We start from the raw sequence: 20,402 nt of genomic DNA, 5'->3' as shown, positions 1-20,402 counted from the left end.
ACCTCTTCCAACTACATTTCAAAGGAACAAAGACTATTTCCTATTCTGGAGTTTGGGGCAGGTGGCATTTTATTGTTTTTTTGTTGTAAAATAGACAGACCATACCTTTTATCATCTTAACTGTGTTTAGGTGCACATCTCTGTGGCATTAAGTACATTGGCGCTGTTGGGCAACCATCAGCACCACCCATTTCCACAACTTTCCATCTTCCCAAACTGAAACTCTGTCCCCATGAATCACTGAGTCCCCATGTCCGGCTCATTTCACTGAGCATAATGTCCTCCACATTTAACCCATGTAGTTGAAAACGGCAGGATCGCCTATTTTATGGTTGAATAATATTTCCTTGCATTTTTATACCACAATCTCGGTATACATTCATCCCCTGACAGGCGCTTGAGCTGTTTCTGTATCTTGGCTGTCGTGAATAGTGCTGCAGTAAACGTGGGGTGCAGATGCCTCATCAGGACGGCACTTTGATTTTCTTCAGATGTACACCCAGAAGAGGGATTGCAGGATCACTTGGTGGTTCTGTGTTTAATCTTTTGAGGAACGAACCTCCATTATGGCTGCACCATACTTAATTTCCGCCAACAGTGCACATGGGTCTCTTTTTCTCCACATCCTCGCCAACTCTTTCTGTCTTTTATCCCTCTATCCATCCATCCATTCATCATCCATCATCCATTTATCTTTCCATCCATCCATCCATCATCCATCTATCCATTCATCCTTCCATCTCTCTATCTAGCCATCCATCATCCATCATCTATCTATCTATTCATCCATCATGTATCTATTATCTATCTATTTATCTATCTATCTATTTATCATCTATCTATCATCTCGCTAGGAGAATAGCCATTCTAACAGGTGTGAGGTGATATCTCATTATGGATTTGATTTGCATTTCCCTGATAATCAGTGATGTTGAGCATTTTTTCATACGTCTATCGGTCACCTGTATGTCTTCTTCAGAAAAATGCCCATTCAGGTCCTTTGTCCCAACTGCATATTGCACTTATACAAGGGTTGAATACATAGAAGCAGAAGGTAGGAAGGTGGTTGCCAGGGGCTGGGGAATGGGGAGATGTTGATCAGGGAGTGCAAGCTGTAGTTCTGTAGGATGGATAAGTCTGAAGATTGGATGTTCAGGATGGTGGCCGTAGTTAATGCCGTACCGAATATGAGGGATGTGCTAAGAGAGCAGTCACCACACACACGCACTGGTGATCATGGGCGGGGACAATCTTTTAATTGGCTCGACTGTGGTCTTCATGTCACTACGTGTATGTTTATCAAGGTCGTACACCTTAAATGTATACAGTTTTTATATAAACACCCCACTAACCCCCCAGTTCCCCTTCCCTCCAGCCCCCGGTGCCCACCCTTCTACTTTCTGTCTCTGTGAGTTCGATGACTCTAGAAAATGGAATTACAGACTATCTGTCTTTGTGTCTGGCTTATTGCACTGAGCATAATGTCCTTGAGGGTCATCCATGTTGTAGCCAGAGTCGTTTTTCAAAGAAACTCTACGAAGTCTCCCAATGTAATAGTTGTGAAAGGAATGGGAGCCTGAAGCCCTTCCCACTTATCCCCACCGCAGTCCTTGGGGCATCTTCACAGAGCCCCTGAATCAAGGATCAGGCTGGGGCACCGGCTGGCACCTGGCAGAGACTAGGCCAGGGGGACAAGGCCGAGAACAGCGCTGGTGGCTGGCCAGCACTCCCCGTGGGTAACCCAAGCAGCTCTGATCAGCCTTCACAATGCTGGGCTTGTGGCTGATAACAGAGTGGCTGTCCCTTGGGACAGGTCACTCACTACTTGCATCTGGATGGGGGCCAGGGAATGGGTCCCATGGGAATGTGATGCAGTCCCTAGTACAGAGGAGTTCTGTCCACACTCTAGGGGAGCTGGATGTGCAGGAAGGGCTGATCTTACCCTCACAGCCAGACAGGGGGGTTATAGGCACGGAGACGCAACCCAAGTGCCCAGGTGTGGCTCTGAGACAGATGAGGGAGGTGGATGCAGCCCGGGAGGCTCAGCAGACCCACCCAACTCTACCACCCTTGGCCTCTCATGCCTGGACGGACGGAGCCCCTGCACTGGCAGCTGTCTCCGTGTCTTGACCGCGGGTGGAGGGCATGGGGATGGCAGTGAGCTGGCCCTAGCTCTTCCTGCTGTCCTAGCTCCTGGTCCCGTCTCAGAGCTGCAGGAGGAACTGAGTGGGGCTGGGTGGGTTGAGGGGGATTCCAGAGGGGTCTGTGGTCCCTCAGAGGCCAACACCATCTGTAGCCACTGCCAACACTGTGGGTCATAGGGAATCAGGTTTTAGTTGAGAGAGTTCCCATAGACCACCTGCTGCCCCTGGTGTCCCTATTATTAACATTTTGCATTGCTGTAGTACATTTGTCAAAATTATTCAACCGACACTGATAGATTATAACTAAAAAGTCCATCATTTACATTAGGGTTCGCTCTTGGTGTACATTCTATGGGTTTGGACAGAGGCATGATGACCTGTGTCCTCCCACTACATTGGCGCACAGAGTAACTGAACTGCCCTAAAAATCCTCCATGCTCCACCCGCTCATCCCTTCCTGTCCCCCAGCCCCTGGCAGCCACTGATCACTTCACTGTCTCCATGGGTTTGCCCTTTCCAGAATGTCCTATACTTGGAATCACACACCATGTAGCCTTTCAGATTGGCTTCCTTCACTGGTAATATACATTTAAGCGTCCCCCATGTTTTTTCATGGCTTGAGAGCTCATTCTTCTTGGCACTGAACAATATTCCATTGTCTGGATGGACCACAGTTTATTTATCCATCCACCTACTGAAGGACATCTTGGCGGCTTCCAAGTTTTGGCAATTATGAATAAAAGCTGCTATAAACATCCGTGTGCAGGTTTCTGTGTGGACATAGGTTTTCAGCTCCTTTGGGTAAATACCAAGGAGCGCAATTGCTGGATCGTAGGGTAAGACTATGTTTAGCTTCGTAAGAAAGTGCTTTGTTGTGTTTTTTTTTTAAGTCTAAAAAGTGAATGATAACATTTTAAAACAGGACAAAAAGGACTTACCTTTATCCCATTGGGATAAGATTAAACTGCCCTTCACAGTTTGAACACGAGAGCTCTGTGTGCTCCCCGGGGGCCCGCACACCCGAGGGCATGAGACAGGAGGGCTCCCTGGTGCTTCTGGAGAGACCTTTGCGCGTTCTCATGCCAGGCGTTCTGCTGCTCTGCCCGGATGTACCAGCCCCACCAAGCCCCTCCCTTGTCACCTCATCCCCGTGAGACGCCCAGGGCACCCCTTGTGCCCCGGATGCACAGCCCACACTTCCATTCCTTGTCTCATGGGCTCCCTCCCCCTCTTCTCCCCAACCTTACCCCACAAGTCCAGCCTGAGATAGGGGCTTGGGGGCAGGTACTTTATTCGGGAGGTGATCCCAGGAAGGCGAAGGGAGGGAGGGGGTGCCGCAGGACAGGAGAGAAGTCACAGCATGTGCTTTCCTGAGCAGGTGACTATGGTAGGCACCTGGAGCTCCACCCCACTGGGGACCCGCAGGGGAGCTGTGCACAATGCCCTTGGGACCTATCCCCAAAGGCGGAGCAGGCTGGGGGCAGGGGTCTTGATCTCTGACCCTATCCCTGGCAGGCTGAGAGTTTCCCCGGGGTGCTGAAAGGGGGCAACTCCAGGGGGCCCTGTGCACACGCTGAGCTGGAGAACCCCAGGCAGAGGCGCCGAGAAGGGCGGGTGCAGAGGTGGGTGAGGGGGCATGAGCTTCGGCCGCACCTACCTGCCCCTACGCCTCTCCTGGGTGGGGCCCTTCACCTTCCTGCTGGCCTGAGGCTGCCTGTTCCCTGGGCACCCCTGTGGCACTGTCTTCTCTCACACATCCCCCCCGGAGGGCCTGGAGGTGGGGGTGTATGTCCTCCTTGCTCCCCATTCCTCTTCCAGAACGTTCTCTCCTACCTCTGAACTTGGGCCCTTGGACTCTGCTTTCTGTGCTGGGGTCATCTACAGACCCCAGGTCATCCCTCATTCCTGGAAGAATTCCATCCCTGCATTCACTGTCACTTCCCCTCCCCACATCTGCACCTGGCTTCCCAGATATTCACCTCCTCCCCTTGCACATCGGTCCCACCTTGGCCTCCATCCCTGCAGCAATTTCCAGCACCACTATTCATCCCTTCTAGCATCCCAACATCCAAATCCCCACCCTCTGTCCTTCCCATTCCCCCATGGTCACCGCCCTCACCCCCTCGCCTCTGCACTAACTCTTGCACCTGGCAAGAGTGTGGCTGGAGGGAAACAGCCAGCCTGACCGTCTTCCCTGGAGTCGTGACCGTGGACCTCCGAGGATCTTGTGCTGTGCCATCAGCTGACCTCCTGGTCAGACGTCCCCTCTCTCCGACCAGGACTCCCTCCCGCTGCCCTCTGTCCTCTCCTCATGGTCAGTGTGACCCTTTCCTGCTTCCACCAGAACCTACCAGAACCAGCCAGCCCCCACCCACGGCGCCACGCTCTGCTCTCCCCCTCCCCTCCCTGCTCAGCACCCCCTACCCGCACATCACCCCGCTCTGGGCTGTTCCCTCAGCGCCTAAACACAGCCTCACCTTAAAAAAAGCACGTGAAGCCTGCCTTGAGCCCCCTTCTCCTCCTGGTCCTGCCCCGTTTCTGTTCCCCTTTATGATAGAACCCTTGCAAATGGGCTCTGGCTCCCGCGTCTCAGCCACGCTCTGCGCCCCTGCTGAGCGGCGAGTGCCCCACGGGGCGACCCCTACCCTAAAACCTTGGGTCAGGGCCAGAGGGGTCATCTCCTAATATTACTGGGCTGTTGGCTGTGAGGCTGGTGGCACTTCCTGGCTCTTTGAGCAAGAGCGCTGCAATCCAGAGCAACACTTGTGTAGCTTCTACCTGCTGCCGAGTAGTTTTCTTAGGGCATCTTCTTAGGAGCGGGGGTATCGGGGCACAAGGTGTGCAGGGAGCCCCGTGGGCCCCATGTGCCCATCCAGTGGCTGGCCCAAGGGTTGGACTAATAATCAAGACACACTGGGGGAGGCTTTCCTCTTGCACAACTATACTGCAAACCTTACTTGAAATAAAAATTTGACACATTTTGTAGGATAGTTGAGAGAAAGGGAAAACATGAGAAACCTAAAGAGAAAAATGTATAATTCCACTCCCCAGAGAGAATTGCTACCCTCGGGCGTGGCCTGCGCATACGCGTGTAGCACGGAGCCCAATGCAGGGTTCGATCCCACGACCCTGAGATCATAACCTGAGCTGAAATCCAGAGTCAGTCACTCAACCGACGGAGCCACCCAGGCGCCCCTCAGATTCTAATTTTCTAGAAAACTGGGGACATACAGAAAACAACGAAGAAGCAAATAAACATCACCTGTAACAAAGGAAGATCGAGAGAGAGAAAATCACCTGTAACAGAAATACCTTTTTTAATTAAGAAAGAAACACAGTGGCCCTTGGTCTTCTCTTCAAGGAAATTTGGGCTCCCGACATCAAATACATGTCAAGGAGCCCGTCCCTCATGGGCCAGCGCACACTTAAGGGACCCTCCGAGGGGCCTGGGGGCACGGGAGTGTCCTCTCTTTTGCAGGAAGTCAGGACACAGGCCTCACAGCTCTGCAGCCCCCAGCCCTGCAGGGACTCCCTGGTCCTGCCTGAGCGCCAGGCCTCCCCCCTCCTACACAGCATCCGCGCCTCCGTGCCCCTCCCGTCTCAGTCCCACGCATCTGCATGAGCTCCTGGAGGGAGCTCCCGTGTCACCCACTCCTGGCCACCCCACAGCCTGGAGCACAGAGCTGTGCAAATAGCAGAGCATGGGAAGGGCAAGCCGAACATATTCATTCATTCCTTTATTCCTCCATCCCGCATCATTGCACGTGGGCCTCGAATGTGCCAGGCTTTGTTCTAGGTACAGGAGATGGCATGTAACAAGCATGGAGTGAACCTTCTAGTTGGAGGAAAAATGCTACAAAGGTAGACCAACAAGTAGATAATAAAAGTGTGAATACAGAGAAGTGAAGAGGAGTAGGGAGTGGGGTTCTGGGGCTGGCGCTGCTCTTTGATACAGGTGGCTAGGAGGAGGTGTGTTCTGGCTGGCGGAACTGCAGGTGCAAATGTCCTGGGGCAGGATTATGCTTGGCATTCCTGAGGAACAGGGAGGAGACCCGGGGCTGGTGTGGAGCAGAATGGAGAGGCTCTGGGAGGTGGGGTCATGGATGGGTGGATAGACCCCCCAGCAGGGCTCTCTGGATCTGCTCCAATTGAGGGTGATGTTCTAAATAATCAGCAGATGAGTGTGACCAACCAGACTCCCGAAGCAAGTCCCAGGCCCCCACTCCCTTGCCCCAGGTACTAACCTCTTAGTTGTTGGATCACGGGGGTGAGTCAGCTGGGTGCCCACCACTTCGGACATCGGGATGTGTTCACACAGCCCGCACGGCCGTCCCCGTGCTGCTCAGAACACCAGCCTCCATGCTGAGGACGCCTCTGCCTTGGGTTTCTGGGGCCTCAGACGGTCTTGGGAGGTGGTCTTGCCTCAGTCACATTCACGGCGTAAGAATTTCCCATCTGGAATGTTCCACTGGGTTTGCCCCCGAGGGAACTGAAAGCTGTGCCCTAGGCAGACTGATTCCACCTCCAGTCTCCCCAACCTTCCCGACGCCCTCGCCTTCTTTGAACACGGGGGTGACGCCTGCCTTTCGGACCTCACCGTGCAGACCGAGGGCGGGCGAGCCACGGGGCTGCACCCAGTAGGTGCTCAGGACGGGGTGGGGGCCGGCGGCTGTGCTCCCCACGGTGTCCTCCCCAGCGCCTCAGCCACAGGACGGCTGCCGTGGCTGGAAACCTGCACCTCCTCGGCCCCAGGAGGGAAAGACTACATTCCTGGAAGAAACCCATGCTTTATTTATCTATTTATCTATTTACGCAGCCACACATCTATTTATTTTCGACTCCAACATCGTCTCATTAGGGAGGCACCAAGAAGGGAAAAAAAGTGAAATTGATACGGGGTCCTTTTCAAGTGGGGAGCGGGCTGCCTGCGGCCTCGGGAGAGAGGCTGCCTTCTGATCTCCTTCCAGTGTGTGGGTGCCCTGGGGCTTCTGCGGAGCGTGTTCTAAGATCCCTCTCCATTCCAGACCAGCCACCTCCGTCCTTGACCACATCAGGGGAAGGCTGCACACTGCTTCCAAGTCCCAACAATACTGTGCAATCGGAAACATGCATGTTTTGCAAAGTATCAATTGAGCAGCTAGGTTTAGTTGGCCGGGCTGGGCAGGCCAGCTGGCTGAAATTCTGTTCAGGACTGCCATGCCGCCAGGAGCCCAGGAGGCCCCGGGTTTGAATCCCAGATTTGGCACTAACAGGCTTGGGTAAGCCCCTGCCCCGTTCTCAGGTCCCGGTTTCCTGTTCAGCTAACGTTTTATGGAAAACTAGCCAGGAGCCATTATTGGTTGATCATTCAGACCATATGGCAGACCCAGAAGAAAAAGAGTTTCCAAGAACAAATCTCAGGACACTGGGCGGAGAGGGCTCCTTACACATTACCAGGCCCAGGTCTCGAATGGGGTTCAGGCTCCTATGTCCCAGGAGGCAGAAAACCCTATTCCAAGTGGCGGATCAGCTGAGAAGCCTGGCGGCAGGCAGGGTCTGGGTGCAGTTGAACCAGTGTGGTTCTCACTCTCAGCAGTCTCCTGGGTGTTGGAGTTGTCATCCTGCTGGGTGGCCTCATGGCAACAAAGTGTCTGCAGGAGTTCCAGACTTTGCTTCTGCATCTCTCATTGGTCCGAGCAGGAGAGCGGGCTCAGTGAACAGAAGTCCTGAGTCTTTCTGGTTGGACCAACCTGGGCCAGTCACAAATGGGTCAGGGAAATGTTATTTCTTGTTATTTCTCCTCCCTTAAGAATCACTCTGGTAGGGGCATTGACGTTATCATGACGGGCTCAGACTAATCCGAGCCCACTCCTGGAGCTCCGTGTGAGGTTGATCCCACACAAACCACATGGCTGCCACCGTGGGTAGGCTGGGGAGTCCCCCCATCCCCTGCCACTGTCCCGCTCCGCGAGGATCCAAACCTGCCATGGGGGCCGCTCCCGCCGTCAGTCTTTGCTCAAGGGTAGAATCTGGCTCACAGCCGATGCCCGCTGTCCAGGCGCTAAGCCCAGGCCTTCCGTTTGGCTTCCCCTCAGGGACGTGTGGAACCTGGGCTCCCGAATGTGGCTGACCCTGGCCAGATGGCTTCGGGCAGGTGGCCGCCACAAGGCTGTCCGTTAGAGGAACTGTCCCTGGGTTGGGGGCACCCCGAAGCTCAGCTGTATCTCTCGTTTCCCCCAAATTAAACAGCTGCTTTGTTGGACTTGATCTGTGCAGGTGGCTCTGAGACCCGAGGTCGAATAACCCCGAGAGCTTCGCTAACTGTGGCTTGCAGAGCACTGGACTCCAGAGGGCACGGGCTGGGTCGTGGTTGGCTCACAGCCCCCAGGCAGCCCCATGGGTGAGGGTTCTCAGAGGGAGCTGCCTCAAGCCATTGGGGAGGGCATTTCTGTCTCAGTTTGGTGGCACGACAGGATGAGCTGCCCCTGGCATGTCCAGTGCTAGAGCCGTGCTTCGGGGTGATGAGACCCAATTTTCAGGTCTGGCTCCTCCGCTGGAGGCTGTGTGCCTCTAGGCAAGTAGCTCAACCTCTCTGAGCCCCGGTTTGCTCCTCTGCATGGCGGTCATCAGGGCCTGTAGCCAGCTGTACTCAGACGGCTCACAGGTTGGAGTTTGAGGCGTCTGTCCGTATAGCCATCCACATGTACAGTGCACTCAGCTCAGCAGATACTGAAAGAGCCCTGGGCGGGGGGGATGACCCTCCTGGAGGCCGGGGGCTTCGGGGAGCTGAAGGGTCATTGGGGGAAGAGGGAGAGGCTTGCTATGTGGGCTGGGGGTCTGCCAGGGCGCATGCAGACCAGCGGTGAGGTCATCAGCTGAGAAGCCTGGCCCTGGCCCCACCCAGGAAGACCGGCAGGTGACAACTCGGACTCCCAGGACAGACTCGTGGGCAGGAAGGGGTGGGGTCCTCCTGTGGCTTCTGAAGAGCAGGTCCTAGATCTGTCCGGCACTTCGGGGTGACCTCAAGGGCCTCCCACCACAGAGAGCATGCTGGCCTGCTGCCGGAATCATGGAAAGCACCATTGTCTCCCCTTTGTGGCCCCTCTACCCCTACCCTGGCCTCCGGTCACTTTCTGTGACCCTCCTTGCCCAGCCAGGGCCTCCTTCCTCCTGGGCCCCCAGACCTCTGACTGGGATCACCAAGCGGCCAAGGAAGAATCTGGCTTTGGGGTCAGACAGGTGGTGTGGGGGGCATCTTCACTTTCCCCTCAATGGGGGAAAATGACACTGGAAAAGTAGCAAAATCAGGACCTAGTCTCTCATGGGCTTCGGGCGGGGCCCCTAGAGGCTTACACCAGGCACGATCGAGCGTGTCAGCAACTTAGGACCCCAAGTGTGGCTGCCAGGCCCCGCCCAGGGCCCCCACAGCAGGATGGGGATGACACGCTGTTTCCAGATGCATCGCTCTCCCGCGTTCGAAGTTCTGATTCGGAGCACGGAGCAGTTAAAAATAACCCCGTGGCAATCGGGAGACACCCCTGGTGGGGATCTCACTGGGCTGCTTGGCAAGAAGCAACCAGAAGACTTGACGCGTTATTCTCCCTGCCACATGTGACATAAATAAGTCCAACCTCAGGAGCTTGGCTCAGAATATGGAACAACTACATTATTTTGCAGGCATTTGAACTGGATGTTACCACAAGACATTTAGAAATATGGGCATCCATGTATCATTTCAGTACGTCCGTTGAACTCCAACTTGACAGATTCCTGGTTTCTTTCCCCGGTGAGCGGCAAAGGAAACCAAATTCCAAACCCCACATTCTGCTCTGCATCGTGTATGAGGAGCCTCTCGCGAGGAGGCCAGGCCACCAAACTGGAATGCAGGGCTGTGGGCTCGAGCCCCTGCTCTGGATCGGCTCCGTCTTGACTCAGACACCTCTCGTCCTCTGCCCGGACCTTGGAGAGGCTGGCCCAGATGCTGCCCCCACCCAGGGGCCCATCCAGGGGCCTGATCGGAGGAGTTTCGATCTTGTGCCTTGGCCCCTCCTTGTGGCCACGATGATTTCTGAGGTCCCAGGGATGCCCCCATTTCTTGTGAGCAGAGCCCCGTCACCCTTTGGCCCCGAGATTCCCTTGGCTCCTGCAGCCCTAGTGTGGCTGTTTCTTGGTGACCAAGCTATGTCACCAAGTGGTGTGTAGCTGGTGACAGACATCGGAGGAGTCCCTAAGGATGCCAGTCTGCCTGCAGCCAGAGGCCTATCTGCAGAGAAGAGATGCCGGTATTCAGGGGAAGCCAGGCCAGAGACGGCTGTGGGGTAGGGCTGCGGGTCGGCCCTGTCTGGCCCATCTGACCAATACGGCGGTCCCAGCCCAGCAGTCCCAGACCGCATCCCCTCCAGAGATGGGGGTGGGGCTCGATAACCCAGGCGCACCTAAGTGGGGTCCAGGACTCTCTGGGGGATTTGCCTGCTGTCTGTCCAGGTGGGATGCTGACCAGGGGGCCTGAGCCAGTGGCCATGCACTCACTGTTCACAGCTCACCCCAGCGCTTTGCCACTCTCCATGAAACGTGGACGCTGGCTCCTACCTCCTTCCGAGGCTGGGTGGAGGTACAGGTACTCGGGAGCAAGGTGATGGCATTTCCGGAGGGCCCCGCCCTCTCAGGAGCAGGTGGTGCTCCTGCCCCTCAAGCAGCTGGAAGGGGAGGGGCTGCAGTCCTGGAGATGGGCTGCCCGCCTCTCCTCTCCCAGCCTGTCTTCCCAGGTGTAAAATGGGAGAGCTGTCTAAATCCTGGGTGCCGCCAGCTCCCATATACCCTGGTCGTACAAATGTTTCTGCTCAAGCCGGTGTGGGGACCGGGGCGGGAGAAAACAGGCAGGGAGAAATCAGGAGATACAGCCCACTGCAGTCTGGGGGGGCGGGAGCATACTTGCTCGATGTGCTCGGATGGGGGGGGAGGATAAAACTTTGTGAAGCAAAGCGAAAACCAGAGTTTCCCATTCTGGCGTGTTGAGCTGCCTGAAGCCCGGGAAGGTGGGCCTGTCTGGCTGTCTGGGTGTCCTATGGACACCCCCCGGAACGGGCCGCTGGAGGGAGCTGATGTAATGCCCCATGGCTGATGTCACCTGTCATCTCTGCAAGGACTTCACCCAGACTCAGTCCACAGTGCTCCCCATGGCCTCCACATGCCCCCCAGTGCCCGCATGGGGCCGTCTCTTAATGTTCAAGTACTGCACCAGTGGCTAGAAGATCTCTGCTGGGAGCACGGAGCTGGTATGGATCCCTGATATTTATGTGCAGGAGCTCTCCACCCCCAGCATCCATGGGCCTGGGGGTGGGGGGGAGGGTGTCCATCTGGGCTGCTATGGGCACAGTGAGCCCCGGGGAATGGCGGGTCACATGACACTAGGTTCCAAACCAGCAGAGGGAGAACAGTGGCCCCCCTTGTGTGTGCCACGGGGGTCTGCACCGAGAGCTGCATCCTGCACCCGCCAGGTGGGAGACTCGGGGTTCTGGGCCCTTCTGCAGGGAGCCCGGGTCACAGTGCCCTAGGGCAGGCTGGAGGGTAGATGCTGGGTCTAAGCTCCCGGCTGTGGCCTGTTGGCCCAGGGAGAGACATTATAGATTTGAAACCTTCTGGGGACCTGCACACCCGAAGCGTTGCCTGGTTACATCCCAAGTCCGAGTCCCCAGGAAGACCAGGAGTATCCGATTCTATTTGGAAAGGAATTTGGACCCAGCAAAAACTGGCTCTGCGCTGATCAGAAACAAGCGAATTAACTATAGCACCGTCAGGAAACGAGGTAACCGGGGAGCTAGCCGGCACTGTGCTGGTTATGGAGTAATTCCCATCCATTAGCTCCTTTAAAACTTGTCATCACCTGTTGAAACAGGACCGGAAAGGATCTCGGCTCTGTGGATCCCTTGCAGCGTGCCGGGGAGCTGCCCTCATGCCACGCTCTTCCCATGCCCCTGTGGTACCCCCATATTCCTCCTCTCCAGCAGAGACAGCCCACCCGTCCCAGCCCACCCATCAGTATCCAAATGACCACAACAGCAGACATTTACTCCCTCCCAGCCGGGAGCCCAGAAATCCAAAATCAAGGTGTGGGCAAGGCCGTGCTCCCTCCAGAGGCTCTAGGGGAGGGTCCCTCCTGCCTCCTCCAGCTTCTGGGGACTCCAGGCACTCCTGGGCAGGTGGCCATGTCCCTCCCGTCTCTGGCTCCGAGATCACATGGCCTTCTCCCCTGTGCATCTCCCAAATTCCCTCTTCTTATCATTGGATGGGCCCACCCTTCAACCAGCATGACCTCATCTTTACTTGGTCCATCTTGATTGTGTGGTATTACGTCTGTGAAGTCCCTACTTCCACATTGTTCACCCACTTTTGCAAGGCTTCTCTCCATTCTGCCAAACCCCTTTGCACATGCCCGGAATGCCTTGGGAGACCTCGCGTTAGGACTTGGACGAATATTTTCGGATGGCCCAGCCGTTCTTGGGAGAGCAGAGCTGCAAGCTGCCCTCACCCCTTCAGTCCTGCATCTCTCTGCTCTCTGTTCATGCTGTATCTCTGCCCATCCAGGCATCAGTGACGAAGTCAGGCAGATCAGATGCCCCACGGCTTTGCTCGCGTCCATGCAGTCAGAACCAAAGTGCGTGGTGCCGGCTAGCTCCCCGGTTACCTCGTTTCCTGACGGTGCTATGGTTAATTCGCTTGTTTCTGATCAGCGCAGAGCCAGTTTTTGCTGGGTCCAAATTCCTTTCCAAATAGCAAGGCCACCACGAGGCTCAGCCCTCTCTCATAAACCGTGCATGGTCCATCTGCCTGCCTGAGTCTCGCATCGGGCGTCGTGTGGGCACTGCCACCAGATGCACAGTCTTCGTCAATCTGCCCTGAGACTTTTCCCCAAATGGGGTCATGGCTGGTCCATTCTCTCGGTTGTTTGGGCCAAATCTCAGCATCATGCTTTGCTCCTCCTTTTCTCACATGTATATTCCATCGGCCAGCAAGTCTTGTGCTCTCCCCGACCCATGCCTCCCTTGCACCCACCCGGTCTCCACTGCTGTCCCTGGACAACATGATTACCATCTTCTCTGTCCGTGCCCTCAGCCTGCTCTCCACTCAGAGGACAGGGTGTCGCTCCTCTGCACAAACCTCCAGTGGTTCCCCTTCCCACTCAGAGCGGGGCCAGAGTCTTTACAATGGCCCACAAGGCTCTCCCCTGCCTGGGCTCCTTGCTGCACTTCAGGCTCACTCCTGCCCCAGGGGCTCTGCATGGCCGTTCTCTCTCCTGTATGTGATCCGCATGGCTCGCTGCCTCTTCCAATCCTTGCTCAACTGTCACGGTCTCAGCCAGACATCACATTTAACAGTGGACCCCTGGTCTTGGCTTTCCTAGCCCCTACTCTTGCTTTGTTTTTTTACACAGCATTTATTATCATGTGCCATCCTCTACTCTGTGTGTGTGTGTGTGTGTGTGTATCCTTCCCCCACTAGAATCGAAGCTCCTGAAGAGCAGAGATTTTGGACATTTTCTATAAGTTACTGAATCTTTAGTGCCTAGAACAGTGCCTGGCATACAGTAGGCGCTCAGTAAATAGTGATGTGAAAGAGGCATACTATCTCCAAAGGCGTGGCCTTTCAGATCGGCCCGTCGCCCGCTCCCGAGGGCCCCTTCTAGACTTAACTTGGAAGGTATTTGTTGTCAGATCCTGGGCACGGCCTTGGGAGACCTCGGTCCCTTCCCAGGTCTGCCACCTCCCAGCTCTGCGGCCTTGACCTGCAGGCACTGGAGGTCAGGAGCTCCTCTTTCCTGCTCAGCCTGCTTCCTCTTAACATAGGGCCTGGGTCTCCTCATGGACTCTGTGGCCTTGCATGTCCAGCCTGACCAACGTGGCCTCACATTGTTTACCCACTTTTGCAAGGCTTCTCTCCATTCTGCCAAACCCCTTTGCACATGCCCAGAATGCCTGCCTCACCCAGCCCAGCTCCCCCTGTCTCCTCAGGGCTAGATATCCCCATCCCAACCATAAGGAAAAGTGCATGCAGCCCAGTTACCATCTGTAACTCTAAGCCCCAAGAGGTGAGGGTGGGTCTTATTCATTCAGTGGCCCCTAGAACCTGGCGCAGTATGCCACCTCCTCTTCTTGCCCCTTATTGCCAATGTCTGCCCTCCGCAGGGCATCCTGGACAACGTGATCAGCCTGGATCACATCTCCAGTCAGTAAAGGCCTTCTGAGTACATGCCCCCATATAAGACTACATATGGCATATATTTAGAGTTGATGTCTGCATATTAATGTATTAATATATTTTGTACACAGATGCAAAATTAGATGATGTTAAACATATGCCCACATATGACCCAGTGATTCTACTCTTAATTATATACCCAAAAGAAATAAGTGCAGTGTATACATAAGGATGTACAAATAAGTGTGTACAGAAAGCCACATACCAGAATGTTCCAAACTGGAAACAGTTCAGGTGTCCAATAGGAGAATAAACAGACTGGGACAATGAAATACTTCTCAGTAATAAGAAAGAAAAATTATGACCTATGCAATAATATGGATGGATCTCAAAAACATTAGGACAAACAACAAAGTTCATAGTCTACGATTTCATTTATATGAGATTCAGGGACAGGGGAAACTCATCCGTGTTGATGGAAATTGGCAAGTGGTAAAATACAGGATGCGCAGATGAAATTTGAATTTCAGGTAAACAATGGATATTTTTTAGTATAACTATATCCCAATATATGTCTCAAATATTGCATGGGACGTACTTAAACTAAAATCGTTTGTTGTGCATCTGAAATCGATTTGCAACTGGGTATCTTATATTTGTGTGTGTAAAATTCACAACCCCAATGGGAAAGAAGGGCATTAGTGGATTTTCTGGATGAATGGAAATGCTCTATAACTGGATCTTGGTTCCATGTGTGTGTGTATGTGTGTGTGTGTGTATAAATTCATTAAGCTCTTCACTTAAGATTTGTTAATTTTCCTGCATAGAAATTGCATCTCAATAAAATGGTATGAGAAGGGCACTTCCTCAACCTGATAAAGGGCACCTATAGAAAACCTACAGCTACCATCATACTTAATGGTGAAAAACTGGAAACTTTCCTCTGCAATCAGGAATAAGGAAGAATGTTTGCTCTCGTCATTTCTATTCAACAATGTGCTGGAGGTTCTAGTCAGGGCAATGAGGCAAGAAAAAGAAATAAAATGCATCCAGATAGGATAAGAAGTAAAGTCCTCTCTGCAGATGACATGAAACTCTTACGAAATTCACTAAAAAGTGATCTAAAATAATAAACAAGTTCAGCGATGTGTTTTTCACACACTTGTAATGAACAATCCAAAAATGAAATCAAGAAAATTCCATTTACAGGAGTATCAAAAAGAATAAAGTGCTTGAGAATAAATTTAACAAAAGAAGAGCTAAATTTGTGCTCTGAAAACTCAGGGCACTTCAGTGGCTCAGTTGGTTAAGCATCTGCTTTCAGCTCAGGTTATGATCTCAGGGTCCTGGGGGAGCCCCACATAGGGTGTCTCTGCTCAGCGGGGAGTCTGCTTCTCCCTTTCCCTATGCCCCTCCACCCCCCGGCTTGTGCTCTCTCTCTCTCTCAAATACATAAATAAAATATTTTTTAAAGAAATTTAAAAAGACCTAAGTAAATGAAAAGGCAGCCTGTATTCACAGATCAAATATTTTATTACAAATATTTATTATTATCATGGGTCGAATATTTTTAAGAAGATAATAATCTCTTAATTGATCTACAAATTCAGTGTAACCTCTGCCAAGCTCTCAGCTGGCTTTTTTGCAGAAATTGACAAATTGATCCTAAAATTCATATGGCAATGCCAGGGACCCAAAATAGCCCAACAACCTTGAAAAAAGAAGGACAAAGTTGGAACACTTCCTGATTTCAACTTGCTACAAAACTACCGTAATAAGACAGTGCAGCATTGGCATGAGGATAGACTTGTAGATCAGTGAAACAGAATAGGCAGTCCAGAAATAAACCCTGTGAATATGGTCAGTTGACTTTCAAAAAGGCTGTCAAGACCATTCAATGGGGGAGATAAGACTCTTTTCAACAAATATGCTGGAGTAACCGGATATCCACATGCAAAACATTAAATTTGAACCCCTACCTCATATAATACACAAAAATTAACTCAGAATGTGTCAAAGACATAAATGTGAGAGCTAAAACCATAAAAGTCTTAGAAGAAAACATCAGAGTAAATCTTTGTGACCTTGGATTCTGAGATATGACATGAAAAGCACAAGTAACCTAAGAAAAATTAGGTAAATTGGACTTGATCAAACTAAAACTTGTGTGCATCACAGGACACCAACAAGAAAGTGAAAAGACAACTCATAGAATGGGAGAAAATATTTACCAATTCTCTATCTTACAGGAGCCTAGTATCCAGGATTTACAAAGAATTCTTGAAGACAACACAATTAAAAATGGGAAAAGAGTTTGAACAGACACTTCTCCAAAGAAGAGATATAAATGGCCAGCAAGCCCATGAGAAGATGTTCAGCATTATTAATCATCGGGGAAATGCAAACTAAAACCACAATGACACACCACTTCACACCCACTAGGATGGCTGTAATAATAATAATAATAAACGGGTAATAGCAAGTGTTGGTGAGGATGTGGAGACATTGGAACCCTCGTCCACCGCTAATGAGAATGTAAAATAGTGCAGTCAGTTCAGAAAATAGTCTAGCAGGTCCTCAAAATATTCAACATGGTGCTATGTGTGATCCAGCAACCCCACTCCTAGGTATATGTCCAAGAGAAATGAAAGAAGTCCACAGGAACATTGTACATGAATGTTCATACCGGCATAATAACCAGAAAGTGTGAACAACCCTAAATATTAGTCAGCTGAGGAACTGGTAAACAGACTGTGGTGTATCCATACAATGGAATATTGAAGCTTTAGAATGGATCAAACACCGACACATGTTTCAGTATGGAGGAGTCTTAAACACATGATGGAAAGTGAGAGAAGCCAGCCCAAAAGACCACATAAGTACATGATTCCATCAACATGAAAAGTCCAGAATAGGCAAATCTAAAGAGACAGACAGTAGGTTAGCGGTTGCCAGGGAGGAGGATGTGGAGTGACTGCCAATGGGGATGGGGTTTCTTCTTGGGGTGATGAGAATGTCCCAAAATTAGATCTTGGTGACAGTTGCACGACTCGGTGAATATACTAAAAACCACAGAATTGTACACTTTGAATGGGTGAATTGTATGGTATGTGAATTATGTCTCTAAAGCTCTTATTTTTTTAAAAAAAGCATGAGAAAATAAAAATACATGTATACTCTTTCTTCCTACCCTATTGGCTTATCTTGTCACTCCTGGGTGTGTGGTCTGCTGAGTAAAGCCCAGCTTCTAGGCCCTTGGTGATGTGGTCGGTCCTCTTCGTCTCCCTGCGTGCACCCTGTGGGTGAAGGGCCATCAGAAGTTCCAGAACTTTCCCTCCCTGTGCTTCACCTTCCTTCACCTTTGTGCCTCACTCACTCAGCTCCAGCTTGGCCTCCTCTGGGTTCAAAATGACTGGACCTTGATAGGAAAGATTTCCTGGGTAGGCTGCGCCAGACCCTAGGATATGGCTGGAGCGGGTCACAGGTGGACAAGTCCACCCGCATTCAGGAAAGCAGAAGGTTCGGGGTCCCAACCAGAGCACACGGCTGAGGACCAGTGCGGGGGGTTGGGGGGAGCCGCAGCATCTGCCCTGTGGATGAGGGAGGCACAGGGTTATGGCTGTGTGGAGTGGCCCCACCACGTGCTTCTGACTTCTGCTGGACCCGCTGAGGGCCTCCTGTAGGCTCAGGAAAGGCCAAAGTCTTTCCAAAATGGGGTAACAGAAAACAGTGCTTAAGAAGAAAGTTATACCCAAGGAGCTGAACTCCTGTGGAGTCCGTTGTGGGAGGCGGCAGCCAGCCCAGGGCTCCGTCCACCTTGGGAATGACCTCAGAAGGACCGAGCCACCGCTGTCTCTGTGCTGCACCCCGAAGCGGTAGAAATTTCACAGTGGTGTTTAGACATACACTTACTTCCAATCATCCAGGGTTTGGCTCTGAGAAGCCAGAGCGTCCAAATAATCCAAAGCATTTTAAGTTTTGCGGGTTTGACATTCAGTGTGATGGGGACAAAGGTGGGGACAGTGAGGAGACTGGAGTCCCCGGGGTGGGGTGTGGAATATGGGTATGTCTGAGGAAAGGGAGCGAGCCTTCCATTAAGTTCTGCCGGCTCAAGGATTTGCCCCAGGTCACACTTGTAGGGTTCTAGAAAACCTTTTATCTGGATCAGTCGTTCTCAACCTGTTGTGATGTTGCCCCTCCAGGGGACATTTGGCAAAGTCGGAAGACTTGTTCCTTTGTCACAACTCAGGTAGGGGGTGTTACTGGCCTCTGGAGGAGCTAAGCACCCTACTTTGCACAGGATAGCCACCCCGCTTGCCCCCAACAAAGAACGACTGGGCTCCAAATGTCCCCAGCAGCCTGGCCAAGAAACGCCCATTTTATCCCGAGTCGTGATGAGGCATAGACCCTGGCAGACGTCCCCGGGGGACAGCAGTTCCCCTACTGCACTGACACGGATTAAACACGTGTGTTTTCTTTCTGATGATAGAAATGATACACGCCTTGTTGGACGAAGATGGGTTGCAGAAAAATACAAAGACAAAAGGGAAAATCACCTGCCATCCTGGAAGAGCCTGTGCCAAACACCAAGGTCCCGCCAGCAGAAGGCTGACGAACAGCCCATTCAAAGCAGAGAAGACCATCAATGTGATGTGAGCTCACATACACCTGGCTTGAGCCTCAGGGTTTAGTCGCATACTCAACCGGCTTGCTTACTGCCTGGGGCAGTGGTGGAGACACTACAGTGGGAGCAAAGCATGTGAGTTCAGCTTCATGGAGGTCCTGTAGGGTAGGTCCTGTAGGACCCTTTTATCTATGGTCTTCCAGTCTTTGTCTCTATGGATGGGTGGGTGGATGGATGGGTGGGTGGATGGATGGGTGGATGGATGGATGAATAGATGGGTGGATGGATGGATGGATGGATGGATGGATGGATGGATGGATGGATAGATGGATGGATGGATGGATGGATGGATGGGTGGATGGATGGATGGATGGATGGGTGGATGGTTGGATGGATGGATGGGTAGATGGATGGATGGATGGATGGATGGATGGATGGATGGATGGATGGATGGGTGGATGGATGGATGGGTGGATGGATGGATGGATGGAGATATTTACAAAATCGGGATTCTATTGCTCATGCTGCTTTGTAACCTGACTCTCTACTTACTAGTACATGCATTTGCAGATCACTGTGTTCTGCTATTTTGTCAGAACTCAAAGATCCCACCCTCCACCCCAGGCCCTGGGGCCTGGGCCAAGAAAAGAAGCCCCATGAACTGGGCATTAAGGTGGGGATGTGATGAGTGGCGAGGCCAGTTGAACTATTGAGGTTCCTGTCGTTTTGACCACAGTTGAGCACTTGCGATAGGCAGGCAATGGGTGGGCATTGGAGCCTCTTGGTAAGGGCTGTTTCTGTGGGAAGTGTCATCCTAGACAGCAAAGTTGGGCCCTGTTTGGGGGATGGCACCTCTCTCTCTTGGACAGTGGAGTTGCTCAATGAGGCAGGTGGTCATGTGATGGCCCACCTTAGAAATTGGAGGGAACTCTTAGTTCCGGAGGTCACTGCTGCTCTGGAAATTCTCCTCCTATCACTTGTAAATGACTGTGGCTCTTTCGCATTGGCAAAATAAAATCCACTCTAGAAAAATCCCCAGGATTCTGGTGCTTTCCACACTGAGCAGGGGATTTCAGAGTGCACAGGAACGTGGACTGTCCTGCTTTGGAATCGATCCCAACTGCCAGTGTTGATGGCATCATTTGGGGGTAAATTAGGTCTTTACAATAATCCTCACCTCCCCAGTGCAGGGTAATTCAATAATGATCCCAGAGATCATCCCATTTGTTAAGGGGGAGGACAGAACTGAGTGGAGGCTAATCATCTTCCATCCAACCCCATCCTCCCAAACCTAAAAAATGCATCAATCTACTCATCCATTCACTCATCCATCCTTTAGTCCATCTGTCCATCCAACCACCCATCCATCCATCATCCATCATCTGTCCATCTACCCATCCATCCACCTCTCCATCTATTCATCCATCCACCCATCCATCCATCATCCATCATCTGTCCAT

At 52.1% G+C, this 20,402-nt stretch overlaps 1 long non-coding RNA gene across 1 annotated transcript in view; it reads left to right on the top strand.

Annotated features, from left to right (window-relative positions):
- Positions 1-18,886, top strand: part of LOC118016165 — a 98,533-nt gene extending 79,647 nt beyond the window's left edge. The window contains exon 3 of the long non-coding RNA XR_004680769.1: positions 18,808-18,886. This is a non-coding gene — a long non-coding RNA (uncharacterized LOC118016165). The remainder of the gene's footprint in view (positions 1-18,807) is intronic.
- Positions 18,887-20,402: the final 1,516 nt, after the last annotated feature.

Source organism: Mirounga leonina, unplaced genomic scaffold, assembly GCF_011800145.1.
Source record: "Mirounga leonina isolate KUSES-001 unplaced genomic scaffold, KU_Mleo_1.0 Mir_166, whole genome shotgun sequence".
Lineage (NCBI taxonomy): Eukaryota > Metazoa > Chordata > Mammalia > Carnivora > Phocidae > Mirounga > Mirounga leonina.
Note: the sequence above shows the minus strand (reverse complement) of the source record. Positions and strands in the feature narration are given on the sequence as shown.